The following is a 16,092-nucleotide window of genomic DNA, read 5'->3' as shown; positions in this document are numbered from 1 at the left end:
TAATGCAAATTTCCTTGTAACTGACTAGACAGAATTGACAGGTTATCTTAAACACAGCAGGATGTCACTCTACGATGGAACTTGTTCATCATCACCTGTGTGACAGTGACATAATTAAGACCTTTCCTTTGTCTATAAATCTCATTATGTTCAACATGATATGTTGTCATACAGATTTCTTAGGGTTTTGTCCCATTGGTGGTTTCCTTTGTATGCTTACATAATTTTTGCCAGATCCAATCAGTTTTGCCATGCACTCTCAGCTCCACGTCCTTGTGTTCCCCTTTGTTCCAGTCCAGGCATTTTAGACCTCTTGTAACTGTTGTAAGAGTATCTCATGTTCCACCTAAATGATTTAGGGTTTTATTTAGGCTGGGTTTTATCTTCCATCACTGAGTTCATTGACTTTCCTTGGGCTTAATTCCTGGGACACTGAGCCTAACTCCTGGGGGATTCCTCCAGTTATTTCTCCTTGATGAGACAGTTTACACTCTCACTATTACTGTGGGAGTGTTTCTGTAGCAAATTTTCTTCTCAAGATGAGAAGAAACTTCAATATTACAATCCATTTGTTATTGTGATTTAAATACACATACACAAACACACACAAGTTAATTCACATACACTGATGATATCTCAATTTATGGGGCCATTCTGGGGATGTCAAGATCGATATCTCTTGAGTGGTTCTCAGAAGGCCATAGGGTGACCCTCTCTAGGTACTTAAGCAGGGAGGAGAAGTTGACCGCACTGTGACATGTCCCTAGGAACTATGTGTGCCTTGTCCCATTGTCAGACTGATGACTGACTATCTTGAAAACCACCATGGAACTTTTGTTTGGCAAATGATGGAGATCAAGTCAGGGTCAAAATCAGAAAACTAGATGGAGCTTCCAAGCTCCAGTGGAAGAGCAGATGGATGGAGAAAAAGAGCAAGGATGTCAGGAATATAAGGGCTTGGTCCACACTATGAGACACTGTGCCTGAACTAAGGGGATTTCAACTAATCCAGTGACCTGGGAATGAAATAACATGGGATCGAACTGGAAGCTCTGAATGTGGCTGACAATTGGGGCAGACGGAGAAGCCAAAGATAATGGCACTGTCACTTGTCTGCATATCATACACTGGCTTTTTGTGATCATATTTTTTGTGGATGCATACCTTGCTAAATCAGGATGGATGAAGGGTGGGCTTGGACTTCCCACAGCTCAAAGTACCCTGCCCTCTATTTGGACTGGTGTTTGAGTGGAGAGGTTTATTTGCGGAGCAAGAAGAATGTGGGAGGAGGAAGAGAAGTGGAAAGTTTGATAATTATTATTATGAAGTAATGGAAAAATCAATAGAAAATAACCAATGAGGACATTGGAGTTAGGAAAAAAAAAACATTCATGTGAGTTGTTGACTCAGACCAAAAATTATTATACAGAAAAAAAAAAAACACACATAAAAAGGTTGAGTTACTTGGAAAATATGACTCAAGTAATTGGGAAGAAGATTGGGGTTTTTTTTTTGGGTCTTCATGGGGCTGTATGAGCAGCATTTTAGGACCTGTATGCTAGAAATTTCTGGGGGTTAGTAGGGAAGAAACCTGGCTAGGAGGAGTTTTATGACATAAGTAGGGCCTTGATGATGTCACAAAGCTTTGGTTGGGGGTGGCAACTCTGTTCCACATGAAGCACTAGTCTTCTGTGAAGGTGTGCTTACTATCTTCATGGTGGCTGAGGAGGTCAGTTCATCTCTTGGGCTCCACAACTGTTCAACCGAATTTCCAGAAGTTGGAATCTAGAGAGCCAAGATATTTTCTTTTGGTAAATATGTTTAGGAAGCAACTAGGACCTCTGTAGTCAAAGAAAGGTTTCTTTCAAATCTGCTCTGGGTCCAAAATTTATGTCGTTAACAGCTCCTATATTTGATAGCTGTGGTACGGTTAATGTCAGGTATTCTCCCCACTCTATCTTTGCTAAAAATGTCCAATTCCTCAGTCCACTTAAATGGCAAAGATCCTCTTTGTCCATATGTGTTTTAAAAGATAATTATTTCTAATAGGTGCTGTTGCACAGATTAATGTTTCTTTCTTTTGGCAGTTTGACTCACAGTACTCACTTCTCTAATGAAGATACAGAATATCTTTATGTAATCAACCTGGATCTGGATCAGGAGACACAATAGAGAGAGCCAGTGGACTGGAGTGCCATGACCTTGGGCAGGTGGTTATAGATCAGCCAACTAACCAGTAGCTTGAGTGGTAAGGAGAGGAGTGGCTGTTCTTTGAATTCTTTGCCATCTGTTCAGATATTTCTTTCTCACTTTAGGTATAGGCATAGCTTCCTCTCTCATTGATATAGTAAGTCAGGAAGTAGGTTTCTCAGTAGAGGTCAATTGCATTTTGCCGCAGGAATATGTCTCTGATACACATATACTGAGCTGTAGACAAGAGTTTGATAATTTTCCTATTAATTTCTTAAGAACATATTCCATTTAGGTATCCAAATCTATTCAGCCCTGCCTTTTTCACCTGCTCCAAAGTTATTCCTAAAAAGAGCCTTGACCTCACATCCTCACCTTCTTATCCTTGCAGGCACTTATGGTGGAGGAAACCACTTTGTGTCTGATTTAAACTGAAGAGTTCTTCCTATGCAGAGATTGGCAGCTATGAAGTCCAAGCACAGAAACAGAGCCAAGAGACAGTGGAACAGGAGTGCTGTGGCCTATCTCAGAAAGTCTCCCGCCATGATGAAGATGCCTCTTAGTATGAGTTGCATGCCACATCTCCAGAAGAAGAATGGGCCATCGCTCCAGAAGCAAAAACTTAGTAAGCCTTTTGAGGCCCTGGAGAATATTGTTGGCCGCAGAATTTCTCATGGCTGGAAGGAAGCCAATGAACCAGTCACCCATTGGAAAGCCATCATTCTAGATCAACTGCCAACATATCCCTCTCTCTATTTGTTGAAATATGATGGGATTGATTGTGTCTATGGCTTGGAGCTTCATAGTGATGAAAGGATTTTAAACCTGAAGATCCTGCCTAATAATGTGCCATTTCCTCAGGTGACAGACACTCATCTCTCAAACACCATAGTTGGCAGAGCAGTGAAACATACATTCATGGGCACAAATGGCTCTAAGAATGACTGGAACGGGATGGTCCTAGAAGAGGTGCCAATCATGAAGACCTGGTTTTATATTACCTACATAAAGATCCGGTCTTGTACATTTACCACCTCCTGGATGACTACCTGGAAGGCAACCTCCACATCTGCCAGGCTCTAAGGAAGAGTGGAGTGGCGTGGTCCCAGATGAGGTGCAGACTATAACGATCTGTTTCTACATTGTCAACGAGAATGATCCGGTCCTGTACCTTTACCACCATCATGATGATTCCATTGAAGGCAACCTCCACATCACGCCTGAATGTCCTCCAGTAGAGGTGACTTTGGAATTAGGCAGGGATTCCTTGGAGGGCAAAAGAGTGCAGTACAACAAAAAAGATGCAACCCAAGAGATAGGTAAAATTATTTGCCAAGTTCCCAACAAACCTTCTGTGTATTTCATCAAGTTTGATAATGACTTCCATATCTATGTCTATGATTTGGTGAAGATCTGTTAAATTGAAATTCTCAAATTTTGAGGGGCAGACTTAATTCTCTCTTTGGGAATGTGTTTTTTCAGAGATACCTCAGGTCTTCTATGAATCCTGGTATCATTTCCAATGGATTATTCTTTCTCAAAGAATAAAAATTTGTTAACATGTTGTGTTATTTGGTCCATGATGGATTGTGTTTGGTGGATGGGGCATCACAGAAATACATGCCTCAAAACAAAGCAGGATTTATGGTCTTTTCCCTTGGAGAGTAAAAGACTGGGGAAGCGTGGTGTGGTAAAGGACAAGATGGCTGTCAAGGAAGCAGTGGAGAGGGGACAAAAAGTTGTATGATCTCGGGGCAGTATGAAGCTTGAGGGAAAACCATGTCAAATGGAAAGATGTGACCGATATCAGCGTGAGGTATTGGGACTTAAGAGGATAAAGAGTAGATTAATCAGGAAGGGACACAAATGTATACTCAAAATCAGAGAAAATTAGGTTTCATTTGATGAAAGGTTTAATTCGTACTGGCTGTAAGTCAAAGGATGTTTGATCTCCACTAGAGCATGTTGCTTATTGAAAAGTGTCTCCGCTCAGTTGCTCTTCTCCAGTAAGTTGGACATCAAGCTACCTACTTAGTTTTGCCAGAATTCTGTCTGCCACCTACTTTGTCATGCCTGGATTCGGTATGCCTTGAACTCTCATAGGTCTTATCCATGCCCTCCAACCCTTGTCAGTTCATTTAAATAATTGCCCTGCCATATCTGGAAAACAGTGTTCCCTTTCATTGATCATGTTCTGTGGTACTTGGGCTATAAAACTCATGAACACACTCACCCACACACAGGATAAACATGTACATATGATGCCCACTAGTGTGTGACATGCACACATATGATGAATGCACCGAACTCCATAATATCAGTAAAGTAGGGAATCCATGATGCTAAGAGGAGTCCCTCAAAGACCCCACACACCCATCAAACCGCCAAATACCAGTATGGTACTGATGTCTGACTCCCATCCTGTAAGGAACCTGCCATCCTGTAACTGGGCTATTTTGGGTTCCTTCATCTTCACAAACTTGGTTAAAATGTTAGAGTTGTCAAACTGGGAGTTAGGGTCCAGCATGTAGATCAGCTGTCCCAGGTCAGGTGATTTGGCTACAATTTGGGTGAGAAATTGTACCAGGGAATTCTGGTACACCCTCTCCTCTTCTTCTCCCTGTCCTCATCATCACTCTTTTGGGTGGTCCTGGAGCACAAAGAAGGTAAAATGGAATAAGCCTCCTCCTTAGTGGAAAACCTTGTCAATCCTTAATTTGACCTGACTCTCTGAGGGAATGCAGCACATTTTTTCCTACTAGGTCTCCTCATTCATTGGTTCACTCATTTTTCCAAGGAATGATTGAATTCATCCATTCTTCCTTGTCTCTCTCTCCTCTTTCTTCCCTTCTTCCATTTCCCCCTTGATTGTAGAAATTTGAGCAGCAGGGCTGCATCCCCATGGGGCCGCCTTATAAGGTTATGCTCCGAAATCACAACACAGAATTATTCATTTCAACACTGCCTGCTCCATTATTTTAGGCCTCTTAACCCATGTCTAATAATGTATGTTGCAGCACGAGGTGCGCTTAGAAGGAAAGATTTAGCATGTCTGACCTGGTGGCTGGCTGTATCGCCATCTGCCTCAGAGTGCAGAGCTACCATTTCTGCCCATGGGAGAGGTGCATGGCATCTCTAAGCTCAATTCCTACTCCTCCCTGCATTCTCTTATGTTTATTCCACCCACCTATGTTCTAACCTTTCAGGCCAAACCGTTTCTTTATTCAATTAACCAATGACCTATACTCCATCATTACTCCTATTTCTGTTTAAACAGGAACGGAATCTTTAACTTTAACATAGCAAAATTACATATAACAAAACAGTTATCGAGCAAGAATTACAGTAACAATATTTACATCTATTTTATCTTTTATCATAACAATGGAAAACTATAACTATCTATCTCTTCTTCAACTCCATCAGAGACACCAGAATAATACAGTATTACCTAAGCAAACAAAAAGTAAGCCATTTTCAAACTCTAGAAATGACAGAGACATCTCGCTGCCTGGACAGTCACCCAAAGTTCCTCTGTACCGTTGGTGTTTCCACCCTCACCCTACAGGCCCATAGTTTCCAGCAGACATTTCCATGAAGCAGGAAATTTCAAAGGCAGTCACTATCTGCTTGTCTTGAAGAATGTTTTGCTGACCCTTTCCTGAATCAGGAACACGAAAAGATCATCTCACCTTTAGGCAAGTTCAGTAGTCCTCTCTCTGAGTGTTTTCTGTGTACAGTTTATGCAACAATCCAGGCAAGAGCAGTTTCTTCCCCAAATGGCTATCAAACTCCATGAGGATCCTCTTTGATGCCCATCTTCTTCCTGAAGTAGATATGTGCTGCCAAGAGTAGAGTGTCTCACTGTCATGAAAAACCCTAAGGTACTAAAATATTAAATAGCCTATTTTGTAGTCTAGAGAGATTGAATAATGCCTATCTAACTGAATATATATATATATGTAGCTAGAAAATCTAACTAACATGACTACAAACTTGACTATTATTAATCATTATCCATTAACAACCTATATACATTATATATTTAAATAAACTACACAATCACAATACCTTAATTAAGATCAAAAATGCATATACATATAACAAAATTGACCTAAAATCTCTATCAGTAAAGCAAAATCTATACTAATGCAAATATTCATATCTATATCACATCCCACTTTAAATGTAAAAGAATGTTTATAAGCCATATTTGGGAACGTGGGTGCAGTTTTTTCTCTCCAAAATGCTTCCTGCTGAATGGTGGCATCATTATTGATTTATCTCAGTTGGCAATTGAGCGAAGCAATATTTTAAAGGTGTTCACAGCAACCTTTAAGTAGGGCATGGTCCATCCTACCATATTAGGATAGAGGCATCCACAGACTATCACCCTCTGTGAAAACAAAATAGAAACTCCTTTCCAAAGCATCATGTCCTTAGATCCAAATTTCAAAGTCAAGGCATTTTCAAAATATCTATGTTGGATTATTTCAGCAGCTTTTATAAAGAAACATCTTTTAGCAGCTATTGCTACTGCCTCAAAATTCAAATGATTCAAAAAGAGCATAATAGCATACAATATCAAAATTCGCTGTGAGTTTTCCATCTTTGTGCGCTTCAATTTAACCTCTATTTTGTTTATTTTTCCTTTTTATTTTTTGCCTTTTGAGACAGGTTCTCTGTATCTTTGACCTGGAATAACTCTGTATACCTGTCTGTCCTTGAAGTCTCAGAGATCTGCCTCTCTCTGCCTTTCAGGCATTGGGATTAAAGATGTATGCTACTACACATTGAACTCACAAAGATCTGTTTGTCTCTGCCTTCAAGGCACTGGGATTAAAGGCATGTGCTACCTCACCTTGAAGGTACAGAGGTCAATCTCCCTCTGCCTCCCATGTGTTGGGTTTACCGGTGTGTACTACCACACCCAACAACAATCTTCCTTTTTTTAACTTTAAGAACTTCAAATTTTAGCCTGCACATATTTTTAACACACTGTAAATCATTTAAAAATTTTCTTTGTCTTGAATCTCTCTTTACTCTATTTCTCTCTCTGTTTTTCTGACCACATGAGTCTTTCATTTACCAAGCAATCTCAGTAGGACTAAAGCCATGGCTTTGCTGGCCAGATGTAGCCCATTCCTTAGCTTTCTGCCATTCCAACCTTGTGGCTGAGGTACCGAACAGAGCCGCATTCAGTGCCACAAGTCTACAGTGTTTCAAGGTCCTTGCCATCAAAGAGGCTGCAACAGACAACACACAAGCCCTCTTTCTGTAGCTGGCCCTCCTTCCTCAAACAGTCAGAGTTTGCCCAGGCAGGATGGCCCAAAAAGCCGGCATTTTAAAACAACACAGTTTTTTTTCCTGCTACTGCTGAAAACATACAAGCATTCAGTTGGCTTTTATCAACACCATTTAAATGTTTTGTGGCAGGACCTCTTAAGGGCTGCAGGGTTTTGCAGCTGAAGCTGAGTCAGCAAGCCTCTTTTAGATGAGAGCCCTTGCTTTCTTCTAGCAAGCAGAGCAGACCGGGAAATCGCTGCTACCAAGAAAACATGCTTTACTCTTTCCCAAGCTTTCTCAGGCTTTCAGTGGATTCAGTTGTCCACAAGGCTGCAAGCCATTCCGTAGTTATTTGAGAAGCGAGACTGTGTCCCCAGCACCACGGCCGAATGAAGGTTATGCCTGAAATAAATACACAAAATCTGTATTCTTTTAAACACTGCTGGCCCATTAGTATTCAGCTTTTTAACACATTTCTAATAATCAGTGTAGTATAACGAGGTGCACTTACCAGGAAAAATTCAGCATGTCTGACATGGTGGCTGGCTGCATCGACATCTGCCTCAGAGAGCAGAGCTATGGCATCTGCCGGGGAGAGGGGAGCATGACTTCTCTGAGCTCACTCCCTCTTCCTCCCGGCATTCTATTTTGTTTACTCCACCTACCTATGTTCTAACCTATCAGCTGAAGCGGATTCTTTCTTTAATTAATCAATAAACTTCTTCTGTCACTTTATCCTTTCAACAGCTTGCCCATAGAAATCTCCCATGTGTCTTCTGTTGTATAATCTTTCATTTGTAAAGAACTTGCACTCTCAGGAGAGGATTTTTCTGACATCTCTGTGGATGGAGATCATATGAGGAAGGTCAGATGAGCAACCATGACAACTCTAATGCTGTAGAGTTAGGTGGACCAGAGATTGATGGCTGACATTCCTGTGCTATGCATCAGATGCCCCTGAACTCTGGCCCTGTTGACAGACAGGCAGACATCAAGTTGGTCACACATACTTAACTCATTCAGGTTCACAGATACTGTAAATGGAGTTTTAATTCTTCTCCTAAACTAATAAAAAAACCAAGATTAGGAGAAGAAAAGAGCCTGAGTAAGGCCTCAAAATGGGTCATTTTGCAAAGGAAAGGTTACCTGCCTCCATGTATGCTGTCTCCCTTTCTTAGTCAAATCCATCCTTCCAGTGTCTAGCTAACAGCTAACCATAGGATTGAACCCAACTGCCTTTGATTTCTGAAATAAGTGCTGTCCCCTTAAGGTCTCATAACAGCACAGGAAGGTTTGTAAGACTGTCCCAGCAACAATTTAAAGCAATTCTAGGACACCAAAGATGCAGCAAATTTGGGTAATTGGTAATATAGATCGTTCTGATGGGACAAAATAATGTAGAATTAAAAAAAAAAAAACAGATTGGTGTACTCACGATGAATTTATGTGATATGGCACACACAGGCTCTGGTTGTGAATACTTCATGCTCGGTGGGTTTTGGAGATTGTCGTGACCCTGAACCTAGCTGGAGGCTTTGGGGCCTTGAAAGGACAAGACTTAATATTTCAGGACATCCTTGTACTTGGTGCCCACTGTTTACTGATTTCCTTACAGAGAATGAGCAGCCATCTACTCCTGCTGCCATGCCTTCCTCACATGAACAGAGATAAGACCCTATACACACAGGTCGCTTGTATCACATGTGAAGGCATAAATCACAAACAAACTCCCACAGCAGTTTAGAATTGTGATTAATAGAATGATTAGTTCTTGAAAGGGGAAAAACTTAGAGATCACAATCCCTTACAAAAGCCCTCTGCAGGATCAGAAAAGGAGCCTAGTAGCCGGAAGGGAAGCTCAAGCAAGAGATCAAGCTGAAGGTAGAAGTTGCTTTTTAAAAGAGAGAGAGACCACAACTCAATGGGCTGGTATCTCAGTGGCTATTCAGGAAACATCACAGAGAAAGGATCTGCTTCATGCATGAGAGTCACCGATGATTTCCCTTTAAGAAAAAAACCCATCAAAACTCCCAATAACATCATCAGCATTCAACAACATGTCTATGATTTCTTTGCCTTGCCTTTGATTGTGCAGTAAATGATGCTGATAGTTAATCTGTGCAATTAATGCAAATTTCCTTGTAACTGACTAGACAGAATTGACAGGTTATCTTAAACACAGCAGGGAGTCACTCTACGATGGAACTGGTTCATCATCACCTGTGTGACAGTGACATAATTAAGATCTTTCCTTTGTCTATAAATCTCATTATGTTCAACATGATATGTTGTCATACAGATTTCTTAGGGTTTTGTCCCACTGGTGGTTTCCTTGGTATGCTTACATAATTTTTGCCAGATCCAATCAGTTTTGCCATGCACTCTCAGCTCCACGTCATTGTGTTCCCCTTATGTTCCAGTCCAGGCATTTTAGACCTCTTGTAACTGTTGTAAGAGTATCTCCTGTTCCACCTAAATGATTTAGGGTTTTATTTAGGCTGGGTTTTATCTTCCATCACTGAGTTCATTGACTTTCCTTGGGCGTAATTCCTGGGACACTGAGCCTAACTCCTGGAGGATTCCTCCAGTTATTTCTCCTTTCTTAGATAGTTTATACTCTCACTATTACTGTGAGAGTGTTTCTGTAGCAAATATTCTTCTCAAGATGAGAAGAAACTTCAATATTACAATCCATTTGTTATTGTGATTTAAATACACACACACAAACACACACAAGTTAATGCACATACACTGATGATATCTCAATTTATGGGGCCATTCTGGGGATGTCAAGATCGATATCTCTCGAGTGGTTCCAGAAGGCCATAGGGTGACCCTCTCTAGGTACTTAAGCAGGGAGGAGAAGTTGACCGCACTGTGACATGTCCCTAGGAACTATGTGTGCCTTGTCCCATAGTCAGACTGATGACTGACTATCTTGAAAACCACCATGGAACTTTTGTTTGGCAAATGATGGAGATCAAGTCAGGGTCAAAATCAGAAAACTAGATGGAGCTTCCAAGCTCCAGTGGAAGAGCAGATGGATGGAGAAAAAGAGCAAGGATGTCAGGAATATAAGGGCTTGGTCCACACTATGAGACACTGTGCCTGAACTAAGGGGATTTCAACTAATCCAGTGACCTGGGAATGAAAGAACATGGGATCAAACTGGAAGCTCTGAATGTGGCTGACAATTGGGGCAGACGGAGAAGCTAAAGATAATGGCACTTGCAATTGTCTGCATATCATACACTGGCTTTTTGTGATCATATTTTTTGTGGATGCATACCTTGCTAAATCTGGATGGATGAAGGGTGGGCTTGGACTTCCCACAGCTCAAAGTACCCTGCCCTCTATTTGGACTGGTGTTTGAGTGGAGAGGTTTATTTGCGGAGCAAGAAGAATGTGGGAGGAGGAAGAGAAGTGGAAAGTTTGATAATTATTATTATGAAGTAATGGAAAAATCAATAGAAAATAACCACTGAGGACATTGGAGCTAGGAAAAAAAAAACATTCATGTTAGTTGTTGACTCAGACCAAAAATTATTATACAGAAGAAAAAAAAAACACACATAAAAAGGTTAAGTTACTTGGAAAATATAACTCAAGTAATTGGGAAGAAGATTGGGGTTTTTATTTTGGGTCTTCATGGGGCTGTATGAGCAGCATTTTAGGACCTCTATGCTGGATATTTCTGGGGGTTAGTAGGGAAGAAACCTGGCTAGAAGGAGTTTTATGACATAAGTAGAGCCTTGATGATGTCACAAAGCTTTGGTTGGGGTGGCAACTCTGTTCCACATGAAGCACTAGTCTTCTGTGAAGGTGGGCTTACTATCTTCACGGTGGCTGAGGAGATCAGTTCAGCTCTTGGGCTCCACAACTGTTCAACCGAATTTCCAGAAGTTGGAATCTAGAGAGCCAAGATATTTTCTTTTGATAAATATGTTTAGGAAGCAACTAGGACCTCTGTAGTCAAAGAAAGGTTTCTTTCAAATCTGCTCTGGGTCCAAAATTTATGTCGTTAACAGCTCCTATATTTGATAGCCGAGGGACGGTTAATGTCAGGTATTCTCCCCACTCTATCTTTGCTAAAAATGTCCAATTCCTCAGTCCACTTAAATGGCAAAGATCCTCTTTGTCCATATGTGTTTTAAAAGATAATTATTTCTAATAGGTGCTGTTGCACAGATTAATGTTTCTTTCTTTTGGCAGTTTGACTCACAGTACTCACTTCTCTAATGAAGATACAGAATATCTTTATGTAATCAACCTGGATCTGGATCAGGAGACACAATAGAGAGAGCCAGTGGACTGGAGTGCCATGACCTTGGGCAGGTGGTTATAGATCAGCCAACTAACCAGTAGATTGAGTGGTAAGGAGAGGAGTGGCTGTTCTTTGAATTCTTTGCCATCTGTTCAGATATTTCTTTCTCACTTTAGGTATAGACATAGCTTCCTCTCTCATTGATATATTAAGTCAGGAAGTAGGTTTCTCAGTAGAGGTCAATTGCATTTTGCAGCAGGAATATGTCTCTGATACACAAATACTGAGCTGTAGACAAGAGTTTGATAATTTTCCTATTAATTTCTTAAGAACATATTCCATTTAGGTATCCAAATCTATTCAGCCCTGCCTTTTTCACTTTGCTCCAAAGTTATTCCTAAAAAGAGCATTGACCTCACATCCTCACCTTCTTATCCTTGCAGGCACTTATGGTGGAGGAATCCACTTTGTGTCTGATTTAAACTGAAGAGTTCTTCCTATGCAGAGATTGGCAGCTATGAAGCCCAAGCACAGAAACAGAGCCAAGAGACAGTGGAACAGGAGTGCTGTGGCCTATCTCAGAAAGTCTCCCGCCATGATGAAGATGCCTCTTAGTATGAGTTGCATGCCACATCTCCAGAAGAAGAATGGGCCATCGCTCCAGAAGCAAAAACTTAGTAAGCCTTTTGAGGCCCTGGAGAATATTGTTGGCCGCAGAATTTCTCATGGCTGGAAGGAAGCCAATGAACCAGTCACCCATTGGAAAGCCATCATTCTAGATCAACTGCCTACATATCCCTCTCTCTATTTGTTGAAATATGATGGGATTGATTGTGTCTATGGCTTGCAGCTTCATAGTGATGAAAGGATTTTAAACCTGAAGATCCTGCCTAACAATGTGCCATTTCCTCAGGTGACAGACACTCATCTCTCAAACACCATAGTTGGCAGAGCAGTGAAACATACATTCATGGGCACAAATGGCTCTAAGAAAGACTGGAACGGGATGGTCCTAGAAGAGGTGCCAATCATGAAGACCTGGTTTTATATTACCTACAAGAAAGATCCGGTCTTGTACATTTACCACCTCCTGGATGACTACCTGGAAGGCAACCTCCACATCATGCCAGGTTCTAAGGAAGAGTGGAGTGGCGTGGTCCCAGATGAGGTGCAGGCCATAACGACCTGTTTCTACATTGTCAACGAGAATGATCCGGTCCTGTACCTTTACCACCATCATGATGATTCCATTGAAGGCAACCTCCACATCACGCCTGAATGTCCTCCAGTAGAGGTGACTTTGGAATTAGGCAGGGATTCCTTGGAGGGCAAAAGAGTGCAGTACAACAAAAAAGATGGAACCCAAGAGATAGGTAAAATTATTTGCCAAGTTCCCAAGAAACCTTCTGTGTATTTCATCAAGTTTGATAATGACTTCCATATCTATGTCTATGATTTGGTGAAGATCTGTTAAAGTGAAATTCTCAAATTTTGAGGGGCAGACTTAATTCTCTCTTTGGGAACGTGTTTTTTTCAGAGATACCTCAGGTCTTCTATGAATCCTGGTATCTTTTCCAATGGATTATTCTTTCTCAAAGAATAAAAATTTGTTAACATGTTGTGTTATTTGGTCAATGATGGATTGTGTTTGGTGGATGGGGCATCACAGAAATACATGCCTCAAAACAAAGCAGGATTTATGGTCTTTTCCCCTTGGAGAGTAAAGGACTGGGGATGCGTGGTGTGGTAAAGGACTAGATGGCTGTCAAGGAAGCAGTGGAGAGGGGACAAAAAGTTGTATGATCTCGGGGCGGTACAAAGCTTGAGGGAAAACCATGTCAAATGGAAAGATGTGACCGATATCAGCGTGAGGTATTGGGACTTAAGAGGATAAAGAGTAGATTAATCAGGAAGGGACACAAATGTATACTCAAAATCAGAGAAAATTAGGTTTCATTTGATGAATGGTTTAATTCGTACTGGCTGTAAGTCAAAGGATGTTTGATCTCCACTAGAGCATGTTGCTTAGTGAAAAGTGTCTCCGCTCAGTTGCTCTTCTCCAGTAAGTTGGACATCAAGCTACCTACTTAGTTTTGCCAGAATTCTGTCTGCCACCTACTTTGTCATGCCTGGATTCGGTATGCCTTGAACTCTCATAGGTCTTATCCATGCCATCCAACCCTTGTCAGTTCATTTAAATAATTGCCCTGCCATATCTGGAAAACAGTGTTCCCTTTCATTGATCATGTTCTGTAGTACTTGGGCTATAAAACTCATGAACACACTCACCCTCCCACAGGATAAACATGTACATATGATGCCCACTAGTGTGTGACAAGCACACATATGATGAATGCACCGAACTCCATAATATCAGTAAAGTAGGGAATCCATGATGCTAGGTGGAGTCTGGCAAAGAACCCACACACCCATCAAACCGCCAAATCCCAGTATGGTACTGATGTCTGACTCCCATCCTGTAAGGAACCTGCCATCCTGTAACTGGGCTATTTTTGGTTCCTTCATCTTCACAAACTTGGTTAAAATGTTAGAGTTGTCAAACTGGGAGTTAGGGTCCAGCATGTAGATCAGCTGTCCCAGGTCAGGTGATTTGGCTACAATTTGGGTGAGAAATTGTACCAGGGAATTCTGGTACACCCTCTCCTCTTCTTCTCCCTGTCCTCATCATCACTCTTTTGGGTGGTCCTGGAGCACAAAGAAGGTAAAATGGAATAAGCCTCCTCCTTAGTGGAAAACCTTGTCAATCCTTAATTTGACCTGACTCTCTGAGGGAATGCAGCACATTTTTTCCTACTAGGTCTCCTCATTCATTGGTTCACTCATTTTTCCAAGGAATGATTGAATTCATCCATTCTTCCTTGTCTCTCTCTCCTCTTTCTTCCCTTCTTCCATTTCCCCCTTGATTGTAGAAATTTGAGCAGCAGGGCTGCATCCCCATGGGGCCGCCTTGTAAGGTTATGCTCCGAAATAACAACACAAAACTATTCATTTCAACACTGCCTGCCCCATTATTTTCAGCCTCTTAACCCATGTCTAATAATGTATGTTGCAGCACGAGTTGCACTTAGAAGGAAAGATTTAGCATGTCTGACCTGGTGGCTGGCTGTATCACCATCTGCCTCAGAGTGCAGAGCTACCATTTCTGCCCATGGGAGAGGTGCATGGCAGCTCTAAGCTCAATTCCTATTCCTCCCAGCATTCTCTTATGTTTATTCCACCCACCTATGTTCTAACCTTTCAGGCCAAACAGTTTCTTTATTTAAATAACCAATGACCTATACTCCATCATTACTCCTATTTCTGTTTAAACAAGAACGGAATCTTTAACTTTAACATAGCAAAATTACATATAACAAAACTGTTATCAAGCAAGAATTACAGTTACAATATTTATATCTATTTTATCTTTTATCATAACAATGGAAAACTATAACTGTCTATCTATTCTTCAACTCCATCAGAGACTCCAGCATAATACAGTGTTACCTAAGCAAACAAAAAGTAAGCCATTTTCAAACTCTAGAAATGACAGAGACATCTCGCTGCCTGGACAGTCACCCAAAGTTCCTCTGTACCGTTGGTGTTTCCATCCTCAGCCTACAGGCCCATAGTTTCCAGCAGACATTTCCATGAAGCAGGAAATTTCAAAGGCAGTCACTATCTGCTTGTCTTGAAGAATGTTTTGCTGACCCTTTCCTGAATCAGGAACACGAAAAGATCATCTCACCTTTAGGCAAGTTCAGTAGTCCTTTCTCTGAGTGTTTTCTGTGTACAGTTTATGCAACAATCCAGGCAAGAGCAGTTTCTTCCCCAAATGGCTATCAAACTCCATAAGGAACCTCTTTGATGCCCATCTTCTTCCTGAAGTAGATATGTGCTGCCAAGAGTAGAGTGTCTCACTGTCATGAAAAACCCTAAGGTACTAAAACATTAAATACCCTATTTTGTAGTCTAGAGAGATATGAATAATGCCTATCTAACTGAAATATATATATCTATGTAGCTAGAAAATCTAACTAACATGACTACAAACTTGACTATTACTAATAATTATCCATTAATAACCTATATACATTATATTTTTAAATGAACTACACAATCACAATACCTTAATTATGATCAAAAGTGCATATACATATAACACAATTGACCTAAAATCTCTATCAGTAAAGCAAAATCTATACTAATGCAAATATTCATATCTATATCACATCCGTCTTTACATGTAAAAGAACGTTTATAAGCCATATTTGGGAACGTGGGTGCAGTTTTTTCTCTCCAAAATGCTTCCTGCTGAATGGTGGCATCATTATTGATTTATCTCAGTTGAC

Source organism: Microtus pennsylvanicus, chromosome Y (genome assembly GCF_037038515.1).
Source record: "Microtus pennsylvanicus isolate mMicPen1 chromosome Y, mMicPen1.hap1, whole genome shotgun sequence".
Taxonomy (NCBI): Eukaryota; Metazoa; Chordata; class Mammalia; order Rodentia; family Cricetidae; genus Microtus; species Microtus pennsylvanicus.
This window is presented reverse-complemented; position numbering follows the sequence as displayed.